The sequence below is a fragment of the Balaenoptera physalus genome, assembly GCF_965194825.1.
Source record: "Balaenoptera physalus genome assembly, chromosome: 13".
NCBI classification, from domain to species: Eukaryota; Metazoa; Chordata; class Mammalia; order Artiodactyla; family Balaenopteridae; genus Balaenoptera; species Balaenoptera physalus.
Window position 1 is genome coordinate 35,293,308 of NC_138892.1, and position 22,727 is coordinate 35,316,034.

The window sequence follows — 22,727 nt, forward strand, 5'->3', positions numbered from 1 at the left end:
AGATTAATTACCTATTTAATATCTAAGAAGATGAATCCCTGATGCTAAGTTTTATGATTTCTTCCTCCACCATAACATCATACCCTCCTCTGGGGGTGCGGATAATTAAGCCCTTAATAAACTGCCTTATTATGACCTATTTCAACTAATGCCTTATTTTTCCCTCCTTTTAAATCAAACTTCATTCTCAGTGGGATTTTCTTTCTAGGTGTGTGTGTATTGGCATAGGAATGGTCATTATCTTTCCCTTTTGGGTAAAACAGCTCTAGTTTGCTATGGTCTAAGTGAGCTGCCTTTTGTTCTGTATCGATGCTAACCAGCTAAAATGGAATTTCCTCTGAGTATAAAGGTATGTGGTCCACCCTAGGTCTGTGATCAAATTTCAAATACCACCCACCTAACATGCATCTCTCTGTGTCTTCCCATTTTGGCATCTCATAAATTTATTCAGCCACCAACGAAGAGCCAACATACACTGAGGTCTTCTAATATATCAGGCAACATGCTAAGGCTTAAGTATCCAAAGGTGTCTGAGACGGCTTCTGACCTTAAGCAGTTTATAATAGTTAACAAAACAGATTAACAAATGATGACTGTGTACACAATCCCTAAATAACTTGGATGGAATATAACTTTTCAATTACATATGTACATAACCCACACTGCTCTGTCTCCTGTGACCCCCAAATCAAGAAACAACTAGGCATTTGGTATCCATTTCCTGAGATGAAGGTCATTATTGCAGAAAAGTAGGAACAGGTAATTAAATTGTAAAAGTCTGGACTTCAGGAGAGGAAGGCAAGAACTCAGGGCAGAAGACAGAAATTTGGAAGAATGCATGATGAAGAAAGACCATTTCTCAGCTAGGACAGAGGGAAGGTAGGTGATAATGGATGGCTCTGACACTGAGGAGAGCTGGGTTAAGATTTGGATGCAAATACAAGAACTGCAAAGACTGTAGCCGAAAAAGTCAGCTTCCAGAGGTTACTCAGCCTCCACAGAAGCATCTGCAGGAGACAGCACCAGTTGGACAGGGGATAGGGTCCTATCACTTAGCCTCAATTTTAGTTAATATAACTTGTCATGACTGACATTGGATGCTTTCTCAAGTTCAAATGAGAAGAATATTTAATTTAAGGTAAAATAATTTGGTTAGAAACTTAATGAATATGAAGATATACACTAGGTCTTCAATATTTGGAATTTGTGTTCATAGTCTTACACATAGAATTTATGATGGGTACCAATTTGGAAATTTTTTCAAGCCCAATTTTTTAAAATTGAAGTATAGTTGACTTATAGTATTATATTAGTTTCAGGTATACAACGATTTGATATTTTATAGATTAGGTTGCATATAAAGTAATTATGAAACACTGGCTATATTTCCTGTGCTGAACATTATATCTTCGTATCTTTGTTGTTTTATACCTAGTAGTTTAGGTCTTAGCAATATTTTTTTGGATCTGTCTCCTCAGGCAAGGGAAACAAGGGCAAAAATAAACAAAAGGGACCTATTCAAACTTAAAAGTTTTTTTAAATTGAAGAATAGTTGATTTACAATATTGTGTTAGTTTCAGGTGTACTGCATAGTGATTCAGTATTTTTGCACATTCTACTCCATTATAGGTTATTACAAGGTATTGGGTATAATTCCCTGTGCTATACAGTAAATCCTTGTTGTTTATCTATAGTAGTTTATATCTGCTAATTCCATACCCACAATTTGTCCCTCCCCACGCCCTCTCCCCTTTGGCAACCACAGGTCTGTTTCCTATGTCTGTGAGTCTGTTTCTGTTTTGTATATGCATTCTTTTATATTATTTTTAAAATTCTACATATAAGTGATATCATATAGTATCTGTCTCTGTCTGACATTTCACTAAGCATAATATTCTCTAGGTCCACCCATGTTGCTGTAAATGGCAATATTTCATTCTTTTTTATGACTAATATTCCATCACATATATATATTATATATAGTAAATATAATAGTAATACTCCATTATATATATATACGTATATGTATAAAAGCAAAAACTTTTAATTTGGTCCCGTATGTTTATTTTTGCTTTTATTTCTTTATTTCTTTTGCCTTGGGAGACTGATCCAAGAAAATATTGCTATGATTTATGTCAAAGAGTGTTTCACCTATGTTCTCTTTTTCTATTCTAGGAGTTTTATGGTTTCATGCTTTTGCATAGCAAAGGAAGCCATCAACAAAACAAAAAGGCCACCAACTGAATGGGAGAAGATATTTGCAAATGATATGTCTGAGAAGGGGTTAATATCCAAAATATATAGAGAACTCATACAACTCAGTATAAAAAAAAAAGATTCAAAGTGGGCAGAGGACCTGAATAGACATTTTTCCAAAGAAAGCATACAGATAGCCAACAGGCACGTGAAAAGATGCTCAACATCACTAGACATCAGGGAAATGCAAATCAAAACCCCAGTGAGATATCACTTCAGACCTGTCAGAATGTCCAAGCCCAATTTTCAGTCACATTTTAGGGCTGGGTTTGGAAACAAGGGCGATGATTATGAAGGAGATTGCGGGACAAGATTTGCGCCAAAATTGCTTTTGGTTGTGAGTGGCTGGGGCAGGCCACAGTGCCAGGAGTGGGCTGGGGATCAGCAGAGAGGTCAGCTGTATTCCAGGGAGTAGGATGGCATTGAAGGCATTAGACTGAGAGGGGAGGAGAGAGAGAGAGACTTAGATCAATATTTTACTTTGGGGCTTCCCTGGTGGCGCAGTGGTTGAGAGTCTGCCTGCCAATGCAGGGGACACGGGTTCGAGCCCTGGCCTGGGAGGATCCCACGTGCCGTGGAGCGGCTGGGCCCGTGAACCACAATTACTGAGCCTGTGTGTCTGGAGCCTGTGCTCTGCCACAAGAGAGGCTGCGATAGTGAGAGGCCTGAGCACCGCGATGAAGAGTGGCCCCCGCTTGCCACAACTAGAGAAAGCCCTCGCACAGAAACGAAGACCCAACACAGTCATAAATAAATAAATAAACAAATACTTAAAAAAAAAATTTACTTTGTACTATGGCAATCTAGCTTCTGCATATCAACTCAGTTTTATTAATAATAACAGTGATCACATTCTAAGTGCTTTGCATATAAGTTCTTCATAACAACCCTATATGGTTGGTAATATTGTAACATTCATTTATAGATGAAGACATTTAGTTACAGAGAGATTAAGTGACATTGCCAAGGTGGAGTGAGAGTTGGAGCAGACTGACACTGGAGTCTGTGCTCTTAACCATTATTCATTTAATTATTTTTTCAGTTATATTTTATAGCATTTCATAAGGCAAAGGTAATGCTATTTATCAGTTGAGGGATTTCTGAATATATTTTCCATATTTCAAAAGTCCAGTGTATGTTACTGTGTTTCTGATCTAGAAGTCTATTTCAGTTTCAGTTCCTCCAGGAGCCAACCCTGAAACGAGGATGCCACTGCATTCCTGGTAGGGCGGGGGACCATGAGACAGTGAAAGGATGACAGCCAATAAACCTATGTGACGCACTTTAATCAAAGCATAGGAGCTCTAGTGAAGGTGTAAAATATATGTCTCAAAATTACTTCTCTGAGGGGAAAGGGCGCTAGAGTATTTAGACACCAACTCCTGTCAGGTCATTGGTTGAGAGCTGTTCTTGGGGTGGGGAGTTTAGTTCTTTAGTTCTTCAAGTCTGCTTGACGTCAAGTAACAGGAGGGTGCTGGAGTGCATAGAAGTGGTGAGGTCCAGGGGATATGGATGGGGCATCTACAGCATTTGCTACAATGTCATTATTGGTGGAATAAAACACCTTAGCCATTTAGAAATAACAAGAGCTAGTTATTTGCTGCTTTTGGAACTAGACTGCTCAGTTGTCAAGAATGATAATCATAATAATATCAGCTGACATCCATTGAGCTCTTACAGCATGCCAAGTTCATTTCTAAGAACATTAAAGGTATTGACACATTTAAACCTCATTACAGTCCTATGAAACACTGTGAAATAGGTACTATTATTACCTCTATTTTACAAAGAATGGCCTAAATTTACAGACCTAATAAACGGTGGAGCAGAGTTGGGAATCCAGTAGCTGGGTTTCAAAGCTTGGCTCTTAACCATCCAGCTCTCCCCCCATTTGTTCTCTCCTTTCATACCATTCACGGGATTTACTTACTCTACTTGCACTTGCGATGCAAGGAAGATGCAAAGACTGCGATAAAATATATTCTTCTCTCTTTCCAGCAGCTTCCCAGGGGGCATGAAACTGCAGTAACCAAGTAATTGTTTGATCAGGACATTGCTTTTCTGAAATAGCATCTGTTATAGAATAATGCAGACTCCTGGACTTAGAAGAAAATATGCTATTATTCAGCCTTTTATTCTACTGATTGGTTTGAACATCAAAAATGGAAAGTTTTTGTCAGAAATAAAAAAGATAGAATGAGTAAAATGTGACTATTTCCATCTTGAGCTATGGAATTATGAAGTACCTAAGAAAAGGCTGAAATATCCCATGATGTGACATATTCTCGAGGTAATAAACTCTGGCCTGCTAAAATTACTGATGCCTATTTAGTTTGACACACAGTGGCTCTGATGTCTTTTTATTTTTTAAAGAATAATCAACTTTTATTTTCCTTTTCTCTGAACCTACCCTCTTCATATGAACAACCTAGTATAGAGTCCTTCATATTTCTCATTTTCACCAAAAGCATATATATGATATATAATTAATTTATATGCATATGTTTATATATGGGAGTTCTTATTTTCCATGTTCTTGATATACAATAATGTATTCAACTATTCTTTTATCAATAGGTATTAAAATTATTTTAATTCTTTTTTTTGTTTTTCATTGTATTTATATTTGTTTTCTTTTACATTTGTTTGTTTTCTATTTACTGTTGAACCTCTGCTTTAAACAATCACCAGCAATATTTGAGTAAATATTGTGCAAGGTGAAAACCTTTTATTGTCACTACCTATCATACAGGTGGGCCCCTTTATGTTTGCTACCAGCTCTGCTCTAGACTTCAGGACATTTTCTACAACATCACATAGGAACACGTCAGAAAACTTCTAAACCAGAGTTCAATAGGAGGAGAAGGCACGGATCCTCCATCCTCATTATTTCCTATAGAGACTCCTGCCAGGAATAGAGCAGCTTGCCGAATACACACACAATCTATAAATGTTCCAAGAGAGGGATGCAATTCACTGTTGCAACCTTGTCAATGGAGGAATATATTTTCTAGTTTTTGCCGGGCAAGGTCAATTTTCCTTTTGAGATGTTTATGCTTGTTTGGGAAAACCAGCTGCCCAGCACCTGGAAAACTTTAAGCCTGTGGGAAGCAGGGTTTGGGTGCAGGCATTGCCTCACCATTCATTAGAGTAGCACTCAGAATCGTTTTCGAACAATTCTGCCTGTTGCCCCACAGTTAGCTTTTTCCCAAGCTTTTCCCCAACATCCCTACCGGCCATAGGTGTTATTGTTCTTTTAAACTTTCACCTGTCAGATAGGTACAAAGATGTTCTGTTATTGTTTTGTTATGTAACAAACCACCCCAAATTAGTGGCTTAAAATATTGACAACGTCTGCTGCGGAATATGCAGTGTGGGTTGATTTGATAGAATTTGTTCTTCTCTGCCTCATTCAGCTTCAGTTGGGCTTGCTTAAAGGCTGTGCAAGGAATCATCCAAAACCTTGCTCGCTCACGATCTGGCAAAGTTGACGATGGTTGTTGGCTAAGATTTCAGCTGGGGTTAGTGGCCAGAATACATACATGTGGCTTTTCCAAGAGCTCTTTGGCTTCATCATAGTATGGTGGCTCAGCTCCAGGGCAAGCATTCCAGGGGAGAACTCTCAGCACAGGAGAGTCATTAATATCACTTCTACCTCATTATATTCATTAGAAGTCAGTCACTAAGGCTAGTTTATAACATGGGGAATTGGACTCCACCTTTGGGAAGAATTTCAAAGAATTTTCAGTCATGATACCATCACAATAGAAATAATTCATTGTTTCTTTAGTTTTCATTTTTCTCACTACTTATTTTCAGCATCTTTTTGTTTGTTCATGTATCAGTTTTCTATTGCAGAATAACAGATTACCAGGAGCTTTGCAGCTGAAAACAATACCCATCTCATTCAGAAGTTCAGGCATGGCTCAAAAGGATTCAGAAGTTCAGGCATCGTTCAGAAGGATTCTCTGCTTAGAATCTTATAAGGCTGAAATTTAGGTGTTGGCAAGGCTGCAATCTCATCTGGAAGCTTGACTAAGGAAGGGTCTGTTTTCAAGCATCCTCTAGGTGTTGGTAGAATTCATTTCCTCATGGCAGCTTTTTTCTTCAAAACCAGCAGTGAAGAGAGTTAGTCTCCACTGCTTCAAAGTTAGGTCAGACCCAGCCAGGACAATCTTTTATGTCATTAACTCAAAGTTAACCATTTAAGAACCTTAACTCAAGTGAAAAAAATCCCTTTACATTTGCCATATTCTATTTGTTAGAAAAAAGTCACATTTCCACCTATACTCAAGGGAATGAATGCTGGGGAATTATGGAGGCCACCTTAGAATTTTGAGTGTCACAGTTGGCCTTATTTATTTATTCTTTGTAAATTGTTTCTTCATATCTATATTTTTCCTGTATGGTTGTTTATTCCCTTCTGGCCAATTTGTAAAAGCTCCTTATATACTATAGATATTACCCTTTGTTCTTCAACAAATATATTTTTTTCCAAATCAAAGCTATTATTTGTACATTGACTTTATTTATAGATTTTTTAATCCATAAAAAATATTTTAAAGTTTTATCTTTTTCCTTGAATTATCCTTGTGAAAAATTATTCATCTAAATTTGTGCTGTCTAACATTATAATAACTAGTCACCTGTCCTTTAGATTTAAATTTATATTAATTAAAATTAAATAAAATTAAAAATTTAGTTCCTCAGTTTCACTGACCACATTTCAAGTGTCACATGTAGCTACTTTTTAGACAGTAGAGATATAGAATATTTCTATCATCAATAGTTCTATTGGACAGTGATAATCTAATTGTTTTTAATAAAGAAATCCTGTAGATATTTAAAATTTTTATTTCTTATATTTTCTATTTATTAATTTTACATTTTAACTATATTAATTTCTTTCTCTGATTTTTTTGGTTTATTTTATATTTCTTTCTCAAATGTTTGGTAGGCTAAGAATTTCCTGTCTTCCTTCCTCCTTTTCTTCATTGAATTATTTATTATCAAATTCATTAAGGCTATACATTTACTTTTGAATTCAGTTTTTCTGAATCTTAAAAGTTTTAAAATACAGCTTTTGGAGACAAGGATTATATAAGTATAAATTTCATCATTTCTAAATTGTTAAGATCTTTTTATGGTTAATTATCAATTTTCTTGGATCATTATCAGATAACTGTTAATATAGTTACCTGATAACAGCATGACACGTTTTAAATATGTATAATTTTCGTGATAATCTTTTATAAATATTTCATGTTCATACCCAAAATAATGCATATTCTTTACTTACTTATTAACGAGTACTAGGTAGAGTCAATAATTTTTATTATATTTCCCAATTCTGCTATGATTTTACTTATTTTACTTTTCTGTCTATTATATTTTTCCAATTTGGAAAAATTTGTCTCTTAGTACAATTATATTGTTATAAAGGTCTTTTTATCTTTTTGGTAATTTTTGCATACTTTATTAGTTTCTATGTTATATGGTACATAAAAATAAAGGTTTATTGTATATTTTATTAGACACTTGCATCATATTTTATGTATCCTCTTTATTATTATTACACTTAAATTCAATCTTAGCTAATATTAGTATTTCTTTTTGTTTGCACTTGCTTATTATTGATTTATCTATTGTTCCTTGGTTTCAAACTATCTTATTTTGTTTTAAGTTGTTGCTAGGTTGTTACTAGTGAAGCGTTTAGCCTTAATTATACTATTGTTATATTGTTCTTTTGAAACCTACTATAACTGTTTTGACATTCCTTGGAATATACATATATATATATCTCCTTGTTTGCTGCCTATGTCTCTTGCCCCTAAACCACCATATTCGCTTAGTCATCTCCACATACATCTTTATATATAGCCATGCATGGTCATGCTTCACAGACTACCATTTCAACCTTGCTCTCCCATTGATGGCAGCTATACTCACCTTGCTTGCACTTGGCCTCTGCTATTCAGAGATTAATCATCCTCATTGTTACTAGGGATTTCAGTCCTATAACAGCATCTTGTAATAAGAATCCTAGTCTAAAAATGAAGAGACATGGCTGAACATTTTATCCGTGCTGCTTGCTGCCCACTCACAGTGCATTCCTTTTTATCTTTAAATGACAAGTCACAGGCCTCCTGAGGAAAGACAGCTGGTGTAGTTTATCCTCTTTCATAACAGATCCATTCTACAATACCCACTTCAGGCATGACCATTTTTCTCCACAATCTGCCACGGCAGTTCTAGCATCTTCTTTACTTTGTGCGGTCAATATATTTCAAAGTGTCCAAGGGACATCTCAGAAACATTTTCGAATTGGCTACTAGGGCCGAAGTCAGGGTTTAAATTTTGTGTCATGAAAGAGTTTCCATACTGACAAACTCTTTCTTTTTCACCTTTATATTCTGTGCCCCTTGATTCAGCTCCCTCAGGATCTGCTCCCAGTCATATCCTCCCACTTCCTGTTGCTACGTGCTAGACACTTATGGCAGCTCCTTTGTCATGTAGCCTTTCCTCTCCTAGCAGGCCTAGCGCTTCTCCAGTTGGTTATCTTATGATTTGATTTGTTAAGCAGGTGGGGTTATGGGAGCCTATGTTGAAGAAGACAAAAATTGCCTGGGACTCATCTGCCCAGAGCACAGCTAAGAAACAGAACATTTTTTTAAATGACTCTGAAGTGTCACCATAGATGTCACTAAAGCTCATACATTTTTTTGATCCTCACTTAGAGCCCATTTCCCTTTGTAGGGACCCACTCAGCCCCCAGAGTTGGTATGAACATTATTTTAAACTAAAGACTTTTGAGATACAGCAGATATAGAAAGCTTGGAGCTTCCCTTATCTGACTAAAAGGCAGAAACTCTGGAAGTGAAGCTGCCATAAATCCCCTCTTTCAGGAAGCTTCGCTCCCAGGAGAAGACCAATCATTCTCCCTGGATGAGAAATTGCATAAACGAACATTATCACAAACTTTCATACCATCCATTTGTCGTCCCTAAAAAAGGCTCATTTGTTCTTCCCATAGAAGCCCTCTCTCCTCCTTCCCTTTCCCCTGTTAAGTTGGTATATAAACCCCTATTTCGAGATGTTCGGTGAGCCTCTTCATCTGAATGCTCCCACACGCATATGAATAAAACTTGTGTATTTTTCCTCCGGTGGGGGGGAAATTGCCTGGGAAAGCACATCTGAGGGTTCCATATAGTCCTAAAGCAAGGGGCTATATTTTATCCTTTAACAAGAGGATAAAATATAGTGCTACTTTTCTAGGTTTAGAAATCTCAGGGGGACTTGGGCCCTCAAGGTATTCTAGTTCATCTACCTAATGTTCCCATCCCAAGTCTCAGGATCCTTCATAACTGTAATCCAAATTTCATGAAAGAGATTTGCCAAGATGAGGACTCAACCTTCTTCTATACTTTTCTGTTCTTTAAATAAACTTCTATGCCAGTCTCTTAACATGATCAGCCCTCCCATTATAGGAAATGATTGTTTTATCAGATGTTACTAAGGAAGCCTCTGACTCACATGTTTTATTTTAATATGGAATGCTTCATGAATTTGCATGTCATCCTTGCACAGGGGCCATGCTATTCTTCTCTGTATCTTTCCAATTTTATTGTATGTACTGCTGAAGCAAGCACTGACTCTCACAATTTTATTTAAATTATTGGAATTGATGTTCGATCACCCCAAGTCTGCCACTTTTTCTTTTCAAAGTACCAGTGTTGCTTACCAACAGCTATCTAATTTCTCAACTATTATCATTACTATAATAGCCATATTTCTCAAAGACCAGAGATATTTTATTGATCAGATATCAAATGTCAGTGCACCCCTTTCCAACTGCAGATAAGTCAAATTCACTAGAGGTGAAAGTTTTAAGAATTGCAGTTTCACAGTAGACCAGTGACTGTCAATTTTCCACCTACCATCTGAGATGGGGTCTTCATTTCAGCTGGCCACCATATTTTCAACTCCACAATCCCATTCAGCTTCCTAGGGATCACTTCTTACATCCTAGAAGTAGAGGTTGAGACAAAGATTCAGGCGTGCACGATGTACTGAGTGAGTGCTCTTCAGGAAAATCCTGTAAGAGAATGAAGGAAGTCAAGTAAGGGAGGGGAAAAATCTGGGCAAGGATGCAAACTAGTTTTGGGTGGTACAGACAGGGAGTGGCGGATATTCCTAAAGAGTGAATTACCCCATAGAGTTGTACACCTTGAGACTAAGGGACAGAATTTTGTATAATTTTATTAGTCAGTAAATGGGGAGGGGGTGGAGAAACTGCCCAAGTGTTTCCAGGCAGGTTGGTTCCCTTCAGCCAAGGGCAGTTCTTCTGAGAAGGCCACAATTATAAGCCATTCATTTCAGTACTCACAGCAGATAGCGGATGATAAACTAGTAAAGAGGACAGGGTGAGGCACCAAAAACTTTTATCACATTCCTGCAGTATAGTTGAGAAGCACTAGTGTCAGTAAAACTATGAGACTGGAATAATTCAGACATAGAACTTTCATAAAAAGAAGTTTATTAACGCCATTTTGAACATTTAATTGTAGACCTTAGGCACTTTATTACTTATCATGATGATTTCTGACTTCATCATTTATTGGAGATTCACTATATGTTATTAATTTACTTATGTACACAGGGCAACAAAAGAAAGATAAGGCGCAATGTTGCTCTCATGAACTTTATAAGTTGCCAGCATGTCAGGAAACCATGAAAAAATTCCAGTAGTAGTCTCATAACAATTACTATTGGCTGCCAAGGGACACAGACATCAATGTGATATCAAAATTTTTGATAAAAACATCTCAAGCACTCAGGAGGGAAAAACTTGAAATATTTTTGCTGTGTCTTTTTAATCAGTAAAATTGTAAAAAATATTTCCTCCTTCTGAAGAATCAATTTGAGTTCTTTAATGTAATCTGTCATCACAGAGCTATATAAAGGGAACAGTGAGACTGGATATTTTGTTATAATCAGGTTATGACTTTGGAAAAGAATGGCAATTTTTGCAGTTTTAGTCTAAATAAATAACGATCACATCACCATTACACAGTGTCACTTTCCCTGTTACAGCAGTTAGTGTTGATTTTTTTCAGCTAAGCTCACTCAGCAGTGGCCAGCCACAGATACTGAGTGTTAGAGAGCTACTCTTCTATTTAAATCTTCTTTGGATGAGAGAGAGGCTAGCCAGACTTCAGTTAGGAATTTATTTTTGATCAAGAGCAAGGCTCATAACAAATGAAGTGACCAATATCACACATGGAGAAGATTGGTATGAGATAACATGAACTGAAAGCTCTCTTTTTCCCCAGCTATTCACAATTTAAAGATCTATTTAAAATTATGCCAGATTATACCCACTCTGAATAGGAATGCATTTATGGAAAAATAGGAAACACATCTTACAGTCAAAATTTTCCTAACATTTGCAGACGAAGAGTCGAAAAATGGCACACAATGCCAGGAGGGTGCATTTTCCACACTCTTCAAAAGCTTTTTGTTGTTGACAGGCTAGTGTATTACACTGATATTTTTAGGAAAATATTTTCCAAGACTGTTTCCGACCCTGATGTTTCACAAATTGCTACAGTTGTTTTTGTTTAATAAACTGTTTCAAAGTCATTTAGGTTCAGGAAATGCTAGCTTAAAATTAGATTATATTTGCTGCAAAATCTCTGGGAGAATTAATATAGGTGCTATGAATCTCTAATTGAATTTAGAATTATTTAAGCTGTTGGACTTTGGAACCCATTTTTCCTGGAGCACATCATGTGGCAGGTTCTGAGAAACATTTTTGAGAGAAGCTGCATTAAGGTAAATGTTACAATTACATCTTAAATGTCATTGTAACTGAATGTAACAGTACTTCAAAGAACGTCAATCAGTCTGCTCAGGAGATAGAACCATGCAGTAATTTGAACAGGGAACATTTAATATAAAGAGTTTTTAAGCATAGTGGGGATTAGATTAATGATAGATAAGCTGGTAAAATGTTAAGAGAACTCTAAACAATATGGTAAGAGCAGATATGTGTTAGCCACTACCAGAACACCTACGGAAGAGCCCACCCTCCATCCTGACAGGGCTGAAAGCTACACCTTTTTGGAGAAGGCATGGCCATTTCTCACTGAAAGGCAGAGACATCACTGTGATGAGGTGCTGGTGGAACTTGCTGGAACTCTTCCCTCTAGAACTTGCTGGAAATCAATTCTCTAGGGTATAGAAGAAAGCCTTTCACAGAAAGATGTCTCATGGAAACATTCTGCCATGGAACTTCCTGAGGGGATTCTGGGGGAAGCTGCTTGCTGCTGAGTACTGCTGGATGCTATACATGGCAGAAATTGGGTGACAGACAAGTTGTGCAAGAGCTGTAGCAGCCTGATGCTGGAGAAGCAGTGTGTGCTCTAAGAGCCGGACACCGGAGCAGCTGAGAAGCTACCCACACCACAGTTACGCAGTGCTGGAGAGACCAAGTATACAAGTGCAATGCATGAGGCTTCCAAGTCAGTGCTATAACCAAGAGGAAAAGCCCTCTCTCCTGCAAAGCTACTGACAAAGCTTACTGCCAACTGGCAAAGGGAAAACATATTTAAAGTGCCAGATTTGTTTTTGCAAAGCAGGCAAGGAAGGGTAAATTTTGAGGTGAGAGACATTAAGTTGATAACTGGCACTTAAAATTATGAAATTTAGAAGAAAATAAATTCTTGTGTTCCGTATTCTTTGTTTACTTTGATGACATTCTACAGACGTTAGGACTTCCTCCAAAATTTTGGTTTTCTTGTAAATAATAGGAACAGTCAAAGTGATTAAGAAGATTTTTTTCAGAAAAAGTCTCAAAATGCTGCTTCTAGTTTCAAGGTAAATTTGATATGAATACTTTGGGTTACTAATTGCAGAATACTCAACTTAGCTGCAAGCAACAAGATAAACTACTAATAGTCACATAAACAAATAAGTACTGATTTTTCTCACATGACAGAAACTCTTGAGATAAGCAGTTTCAGGCATCAGTTTGGTGGACCATCCATTTAAAGGCTGCCATATCTGTGATTCTCTTGGCCTTTTCCTCCTGCAGACCACATGGTTCTTCTATCTTCAGGAATCATATCTGCAACCAAGGTAGAGAGAAGAAATAATATATGACAGCAGCTAGGTATGACCCTTTTAAAAGCAAAGGGAAACTAGAAGCCCTCGGCAGGCTCATTAGCCATAACTGTCACACAGCCACTCCTAGCCAGGATTCTGGCTGGGGAAGCAAGTTCAAACTATGTCATTCTCCACAGTGGAGCCTTCAAGGAGAATGGGGTTTTGGGATTTTTGTTTGCTAAGCCAGTGAATAGTATCTTCTTCACAAGAGTTTCTTGAGGATGTAAATATATTGCTAAAATAATGTAGCTGATAATTTTAAAGAGAATACAGTAAAAACAGTGGGGGAGTTTGGTAAGCAGAGGAATAGCTGCCTCCAGAGATTACTGTGGAACTTATAGATATGCTAGTTTACATGACAAAGAAGAATAAGGATTGCAGATGGATTTCAGATTGCTAACCTGTTGACCTTAAGATAGATTATCCTGGTGGACCCCTTATAATCACAACAGTCCTTATCAGTGGAAGAGGGAGACAGCAGAGGAGAATCAGAGAGTGATGTATCTACGGAAGAATGTTGCTAGAGATGCAAGGTTGCAGGCTTTGAAGATGGAGGGAGGGGACTCTAGCCAAGGACTGTGCTCAGCCTCTAGAAGCTGGAAAATGCAAGGAAATAGATTCTCCCCTAGAGACTATAGAATGGAATGCAGTTATGTCGACACCTTCATCTTAGCCCAATGAGACCAGTGTTGGACTTCCGACCTACAGATCTGTATGAAAATACGTGTTTGGAATTTTGAAATCACCAAGTACATGACAATTTGTTACAGCAGCAATAGAACACTAGGGAGGAACATAATGTAGATACAACATTGGGAGACTGCATTTTTTCAACCTTTCAACTTCATATTAGATTCTTCTTTGTGATTCTTTCCAGAAACATTTATTTATACATTGGATAGATTCAAAGTTTAGATGTAGCTAACTGAAATTCTAGAAATTTATTAAGTTCATTCATAATTATTTATTTTCTATTGCAGAACCAATGGCAATGTATGGGAATCTCATTGGATAACTAGGACATAAAAGTAATCTTTAGACTTGACACAGATATCTGCATATTTATTATCAAGTCTTGTCCTTGATTTTTTTCATTTTAACAATCTATTTTTAGTGTGTAGACTGATACATCCCAAATGTTTAAAGTAGGAATTTTAATATTAATGGCAATATTTCATATGTTTTTTTTCCAGCTGTGATTAAAAAAAACCCACAGAACAACTCAGTGGCAGATGTACTAACCATGCAGCTATATACATTATTTTATAACCAAGTTTTTTTCCAGATGCTGAGTAGCTTTAATGTTACAAATGATTAAAAATAATATCTGTAGTCTCTGAAACTCTCTGATCTGTCAATATTAAAAAAATCACACAGACTGTTATAACTTCATATTATACTTATTTGTTTTTACATTGAGTAGAACTAAAAGTAAATTTGCAATAAAATATTTTAAATATCCTATTCCCATACAGGAACATTTTGTATCTAAAGAAAAAAACTTAAATAGAGCACTTATCACTATAGAGTAGATTTAACCCCTCTTGGCCATTTTTTTTCTTTCATAGAACATATATCTCCCCCCTTCCCAAATTAGTTCATTCTTAATATACTGCAGACAATTCTTAGGCTTTGGATACATTCTGACATGATGTAAATTCCTTGCTCTACTTTTTACTTTCAGGTGGATTTTGTCAAGTTCTATGCCTCTCTAAATCACAATTTTCTCATTTGTAAAGTTGGTACGATATTACAAAATACATATAAGACTTAGGAGTTTTCACAGAGTAGGCACTTAATCAATTGTAGTAATTATTCTTATTAAAATATAATACTAATATTTATTTTTAAAAGTAAAACAAAACAGATATATCTGTTAGGTGGTTTAATAGAAACATATTCTGTAACAAAATATTTCTTTCCAACAAGATGTGTTAAATACGCCAGCGATTGAAGTTAGGAAATGCATACCTTAATGTGCATTTTTTCTTTCTTATTTGATAAATAAAAAATTGTTCTAGGTTAGATATAGGCCTCATAGGATTTCCAGAGCACTCAACTTGGTAGTGTAGGATGTACACTGCAGAGTACATAGTTGAGAACTGCATTTAAAGAAAAGTTTCTTTTTAGCTAACAGAGGAAAGACAAAAAAGTAAAGCTAAGATGGTACCAGTGATATAAATTTAGAATACATATGTGCTTTGGTTTACACACACACACACACATCCCTCTTCCAGAAAATAAATCAACCAAAATCACTTTTCTACCTTGTATCACCAATGGCTTTGAATTTCTGTAACCCTATCAAAAGAACTGGACTAAGAGAACAAGTTCAATGTCACATACCAGTTTGATCAATGTGAATAGGAGACTTTAAAGAAGAACATGTTACTTCTATTACTATTAATAATAATTACAATGATAATACAATCACCTAATATTTTTGTGTGATTACAGCATACTGGACTCTTTACTAAGCGCTTTATATGTATTGTTAAATCATTTTAACTTCGCACCAATGTTATTAGGTAGGTACTATTAACATCATCTCACTACACAGATGGGCAAATGAAGCATGAGGGGGATAAATAATTTGCTTAAGGTGACACAGTACAGTTAGTAAGTGGAGGATGTAGGATATAATAATGATAGTGTATATTTTGTATTTGTTATTTAATTATATGAATAGTTGGCTTAGGGGGCAATGGGAGGAAACTATTAAGCATATGCTTAAAAGTTTTAACTCAAATATTTTATATGACCCTTCATGTAATTGATGATATGTGAGCAGTAATTTGTACTAATGAATTTTCTATATCCATAGCTAAATGTCTAGCAATATGTCTATTACAAACAAATGCTGCTGAGAAACTTGATATATCTTTATTAAATAAATACACTGATACTTTAAAATTATTTTATGTAAGTTTATGGCAATGAGTTGTCATTATATATATATATGTATGTTGCTAATTACTATAGGACTTTTTCTTTTATTAAAGAATTACTTTTCAATGATGACTGTTTGATGCTTATATTCTCAAATTTCATTTTGCTTTCAAATTGTGCTCACTTTTCTGTGGACAAATATTTGGATGATCCTGTGGATAAAGACATACTTTTTCCTAGGGATAAAGTACTGAAAATATTTTATGAAACCCACTGAGAAAAACACAGTACTCTGTTACTCTGTTAAATAAGTGATGGTAAGTTATAAAACACATATAAGTCACGCCCACATATGTTCATGATTGGCTAGCTGGTCCTACTTGTGTGCTGAGGCTGGTATTGTAATTATTTAAAATGAATCTTCAGTGGAATGAAAACAAGAATATAAAAGGGAAAAAAACTATTTCCTGACATGGAACTACCAAATTAAAGACATGGTTGTCTGCTCCCTGTACACTGAATCTTACATCCCGATGTGCCGTATTGATATTGAATGATTTTCTGTATGGCGCAAACCTCTAAGGGAAACTTCGACAATTAAAAAAGGCTTTACTGAGTGACATCCACTTTAAAAAAGTAAAGTTATCCATATCCTTCTAATTTTAGCCTTCTTTTACTTCCAGTGCTTGAATTGAATATGTGCTATTCTGAATTGAACGCCATTTCTATTTGAGTTAATGTCTTAAAATCTGTGCTTGCATTTGGCAAAAACGATGTGTTGCTACTTATAATAAACATCCTTGTTCTTTCTTAGTATCTCAGTTCAATTATAAAGAGAAAAAAATCTCAAATTAAACTGTTAACCTAATGTTAATTCTCCTCTCCAGAACTTCTCTTTGTGCTTTGCTTTTCTTTTGTTAAGAAAAATTATCCAAATTTGAAATGTAACAGGTGAATGGACTTTCCTCCTTACAAATCCTGCATATATTTTAAGGTCTAGAAAACAGTGTCACCCAAAACTTATTTAATTTTATAAGAGAAAACACTGTGCTTGACTTAATATTTAATATTTTATTTGAGTCCTGAAAACTGTTAACTGTTACATGTGAACTTTTAGATTTTTGTTTGGTAGAAATATATAAACACAAATGTTACAGTTTTGTGGCCTTATAGGACATAAGCTAGTTTTGTATCTATTAGACAATTCATTTCAGCATTCTGTTGACTGACTAACTATATAAACCCTTGGTTCTCAAATTCTTCTTTTAATTAGTCTTGTCCTACTGGTTACCTCTTGAATAATAAAACTGAGTATAATCTTTGACAGATTTTCATGTTAGACTTGTATGAAAGTCACACTTTAATTTTTCAAAAAGTATATTTTCACATCTTTTTATTTATTAGTTTAAAATTTTTTTTCCAAAGTTAAACCATTGAATGAATTTTTTCTAGCTCTTGGGGTGTTAAGCATTATGTTTCATTTTTTTTTTTTTTTTGGTAAAATTATCTGTCTTTATGAGGAGTGACTATAAAGTCAAAATCTTTATAAAAGCAAACATACCAGGAATATAGACATAAAATACTGTCAGAACCAGTTTGTCAGTTACTTGGTCCTTAATTTATAGCTATAGATCATTTTATTTTATTTTATTTTTATTGTGGTAAGATACACATAACACAAAACTTACTATCTTAACCATTTTTAAGTGTACAGTTAAGTGAAATTAAGTACATTCATATTGTTGTACAGCTATCACCATCACCCATTTCGCAAATAGAGTTACAGATCATTTTTCACCCAAACCAGTATTATACAGCTTAAATATCCCTCCCATTTAATATACTCAGTTCTTAATGAGTTTAGGTTATTACCAAAAATTAAAACTAATTTCAAATGTAACAAAAAGCCTCATCAAAGAATAAATTTCTAGTTTTCTTTTTACCTACAAAAATGCAAAAAAAAAAACAAACCCCTCAAAATTCAGTTTGAAATCACTGAAAACAGACAATTTTTTTCTGCAAGGCGGAAAACATACAGATTCCCCCCTTAGAAGCATATATTATCTTGGAATTCTTGAAGTTAGCTCCCTTAGAAAGGCCTGCGAGGGAATCCTTGTCATTAGCAGCATTCTTTTCTTCTACCATTTCCAGTAACGGTTTTATGGTTCTTAGGCTTCTACTGTTGAGTTTTTGTTAAGTTTCTTGTATAGCTGATGCCCAGGTTGCTGAAATCCTTTCCTAATTTTTGACCTTTACATTTGCCACTCCATCATTCTACTTTCCTCAGACATATTCCTCATTGAAGTGGGTGTATTCATTTTACTTCCACTTACATTAAAATTTTATTAGGCTACAAAGAAGAGATGTATTCACATATTGCACAGGCTTGGGTAATAATTTATTTTAATTTTATTCATTTCTTGTTATATCTCCTGTTGTAGCTCCTCAGGAGGTGAGTGAATAGCCCCTTTGTCTAGACAAAGTAAGTGTAACACTATATTTTCCTTAAAAGATGACAAATATCATGTGGAACCCCCAAGAGAAGTAGAGTATGGTGGTTCAGAATTTTTAAGGTGTATGAACTTGAAGAAGTCAGTAATAAGGACTGAAATCATAGGAGCACAAGCATCTAGTATCTTTGGTCAAGTTGAGACTGAGGAATAATGTTGCTCTCTGTCAAAGAGCCACATGGCCTGTATAGGGATCTGGGTCAACTTGGTCTCATCTCAGCAATAGAATAGTATCGAATGCCAGCTTCAATTCAGTGTAGAGGGGCCAGATCAAAGGAGAATCATTCCAAACTAGTAGTCTCCCTCTTGGGTCTACAAGTCAGAACTAAATCCTTTCTAGATTACTAGCCCTTAGATAGATAGAGAGAGGAGGGAAATTCAAGAGGGACATGTTGGGTTTTCTTCTAATAAAGCATATGAGAGCCCAATTACCTGAAAACAAATTGCACCCTGAGATTCACAAAGAAGCACATCCCAAACCATACCTAATTTTTGTATCTATATTCATCTTGCTATCTACATTTCATCAAAATCCTTCTAGAATTTCCACGTGTTTCCTATAGTTATTTTGTGTAATATGGAGCTTGATATGGCAGGGTAAAGAGAAAAAACTAAAAAAAAAGGAGAAAGTTAAAATGGGGAGAGAGTGAGTATAAAGGAAGCAAATCATGGTATCTCAGGGATCCTCTCCCAACCTAGAATCTATTATTTTTGTTTCAATTTTTAGTTTCCTCATATTTTAGTACCTATTTTTTTTCAATTCTAGATATTTTCGGTTTTTCTTCTTTTTCTCTCCTTCATTTAATATGATAATTCAGAGCAGTCCATAGTTTAATATCATAGTACAAAGTGAAAACCATAACTTTAAAATAACCCAATTTCATTTGAAAATAGCACTCGAAGCAGAGGGTGTAGGGGGAGGGTGGCAAGCTCCCTTTCCAGTTTCTAGTGATACTAGCCTTGCCTTTGTTTGTATAATCTAAAGGTAAAGCACCTACATGAAAAACTCTAGAATGATGAGATGATATAAACAAAATTTCAAAAGCTTTTTGGAATTGTATTTGGGATATTGAGGTCTTATATATAATTACAGATCCAGATAGTATTTCAGTAGTGAGAGAATAAGAGACTTAGAAATTATGGCCGATGATAGGCTGTGTAATTTTGCAAAACTATCTTACTGTTTTAAAGCTCATATTCCTTATCTTTAAAAAATGGAGAAAATAAAGCAAACTTGATGGATTTTGGTGATCAAACAAGATACTGACATAACTAAGGGGATTATCCTATAGGATTCACTTGCCTAAACCTGGTTTCCATTATGGATTTTCCCTAAGCATTCCCAGTCTCCTATCTTATATTCTTTCTTCCTCTTCCCAGAATAGTAAAACAATGCTTAATTTCAGTTTGGTAAGGAAAATATATGATGAATAAGTGTGTCACCTGGTTGCAAAGGGAACAATCATTGGGAATAAACAAGGCAGGGGACAATTTTATAGACAAATGGACATAGAGAGTTCAAGGATTCTGGCTTGCTGAGGAGAGTGGCCCTAAATGTTGTTGGTACTTTATTAGGTTCCAACTATCCTGGCCCTGGATAGCCAAAACAAGGAGCTCAAAAAAGAAACAAAAATTAAGATTTGTATATAGAGGGGGAAAAAAAACCACCTTAAATTAGAGCTGGCAATTGGTGTTTCCCAGAGCCTAAATTAATAGAAAAACAATCTTAAATGCCACTTTCTGAATGAAGACTTTGTGGGTGGCTTTGCCCATATTGAGGTATGTGTCCTTTTTTATGGAGGTGAGTGTCCATATCTATAGAAGATCCCCTGGCCTTAAGCAAGGCATGAAGATTTAACAAGCACCAAGAATACAAGCCTGGCTGGAGTGAAGAATCTAGGGAAAAGAGAATTTTTTGTATTCACACCCTTACAGCTATAAGGAAGGCAAAGCACTTATTTGCTGTATTGTATCTTGTATTTCAGTGATTCTATGGAAAAAAAATTTTTTTTACTCTTAACCACTATGATTTATTGTCTCTCCACTCTTTTCTTATTTAATAACTTTTATTGGACTATAGTTGCTTTATGATGTTGTGTTAGCTTCTACTGCACAGCAAAATGAATCAACCATACATATACATATATCCCCTCCCTTTTGGATTTCCCTCCCATTTAGGACACCACAGTGCATTAAGTAGAGTTCCCTGTGCTATACAGTACGTTATCATTAGTTATCTATTTTATACATTGTAGTGTATATATGTCAGTCCCAATCTCCCAATTCCTCCTACCCCATCCCTTTCCCCCTTGGTATCTGTGGAAAATTTTAACTGTGGACCTAGAAGAGTGACAGTACATTGGTTGCCTTTAATTTGACTCCATCTAGACTAAACCCATGGAGAGACTAATCTTGAATAAAGGCTGAAAAATAATCAGTCATTCATTCAGTCAACACTAATTGAGGAACAACCCTGTGCCAGGCATTCATTGTTCTAGGCACTTGATCATCAAAACAACAAAACAGAAAAGGAAAACCAGAAAAACATTTAGAGTTGACTTCTTAACAGTATTAATAATATCCATAATCAGAGAAATTGGGAATGCACCTTTGAAAATTGGAGTACCAGCTATATGAAAAAATATCTGAACACATTTGAGAAAAGAAGACCTTGAATGTCAGTTAAATATAATCAAATAAATATTTTTTTGAGATTCCAAGTGGTGTAGTATAGCAAAGTACCCAGGTAATATTTGGGTCTCAAGAAAATATACCGTAAAAATGTGTGGAAATCAGACTCCAAGGAAAGACATGGGAATGAAGACACAAAGAAAAACAGGCGAGACAATGATATCTTAAGTCTGAGATTTGGCTAAATATAATGTACATGGGAGAATATCTCCTGGGAAGGATTATCCAATCAAGAATCTGAAACTGGTCATGATGTTGGAAGAGTTGATGCCTTTGGCAGTCCCCAGACTCACGGTTTCAAATCTCTCACTGTGGGGACACAACAAGATGGATTCAACTAGAAAATGATAATAAAAATATAACTGGACCAAAAACCTAAAAAAGGCTACCTGACTCAGCAAAGAGTGCTCACCATGGATAGTAAGGAAAGAGTCAAAATTAAGTAGGTTTAACTGTACACACTAGCTGAGCCTTCCTGAAGCCAGTAGAGGAACAGTATCTGGAAATAACCCACTGGAATTCTCTCCATCTAGTGTGTGGAGAAAACCGTGAAAACCCACTCAAGGGCTAGAACATTAGAACACTGAGGAAAAGACATCATGAGGACTGAATGGTCGAGATATTGGTTTTCACCACCTCTCTAGTGAAACAGATTCATAAGTTTCTACAGCAGCTTCAGTTCAGAATCTGCTGCAGGTGATTCTCCAGAAACAAACTGAAGATGCGATGGCCACTTTTCTAGCAGCAATTCTCTTAGTTCTGAATTATTTAATGAACACATGCACACACAAAGAATTTGCATTCTATTCAGCAGTGAAATGCCAAAAACAGAGGTAAAGAGGGAAACAGAAATTAAGATCTCAATAAAGAGGGGGAAACGCACCACAGATTAGAACTGAGAACCAGTGTCTCCATGCCTACAAAGGTCCGGCTAATTGAGAAAGCAGTAGGGACTTAAATGTCACTTTCCGAGGGAAGATGACAGGATTTGTTCCTCTTCAAAAGTATGATATAGGCAGAGTATGGAAATGAACTACTCTTGGGATATTACTCTCAATGGATAACTTCAAAGTCGTAAATCCCATTCAATGGTTATAGATTAACTGAGATATTACTGAGGCTAAAGCCAAAGGCTTTGTCTGCCTACCCTCTATCACCGACATAGCAGTGAGTCTGTGGCAACCCTAATTGTATTCTGGAAAAAACATTTTGTTC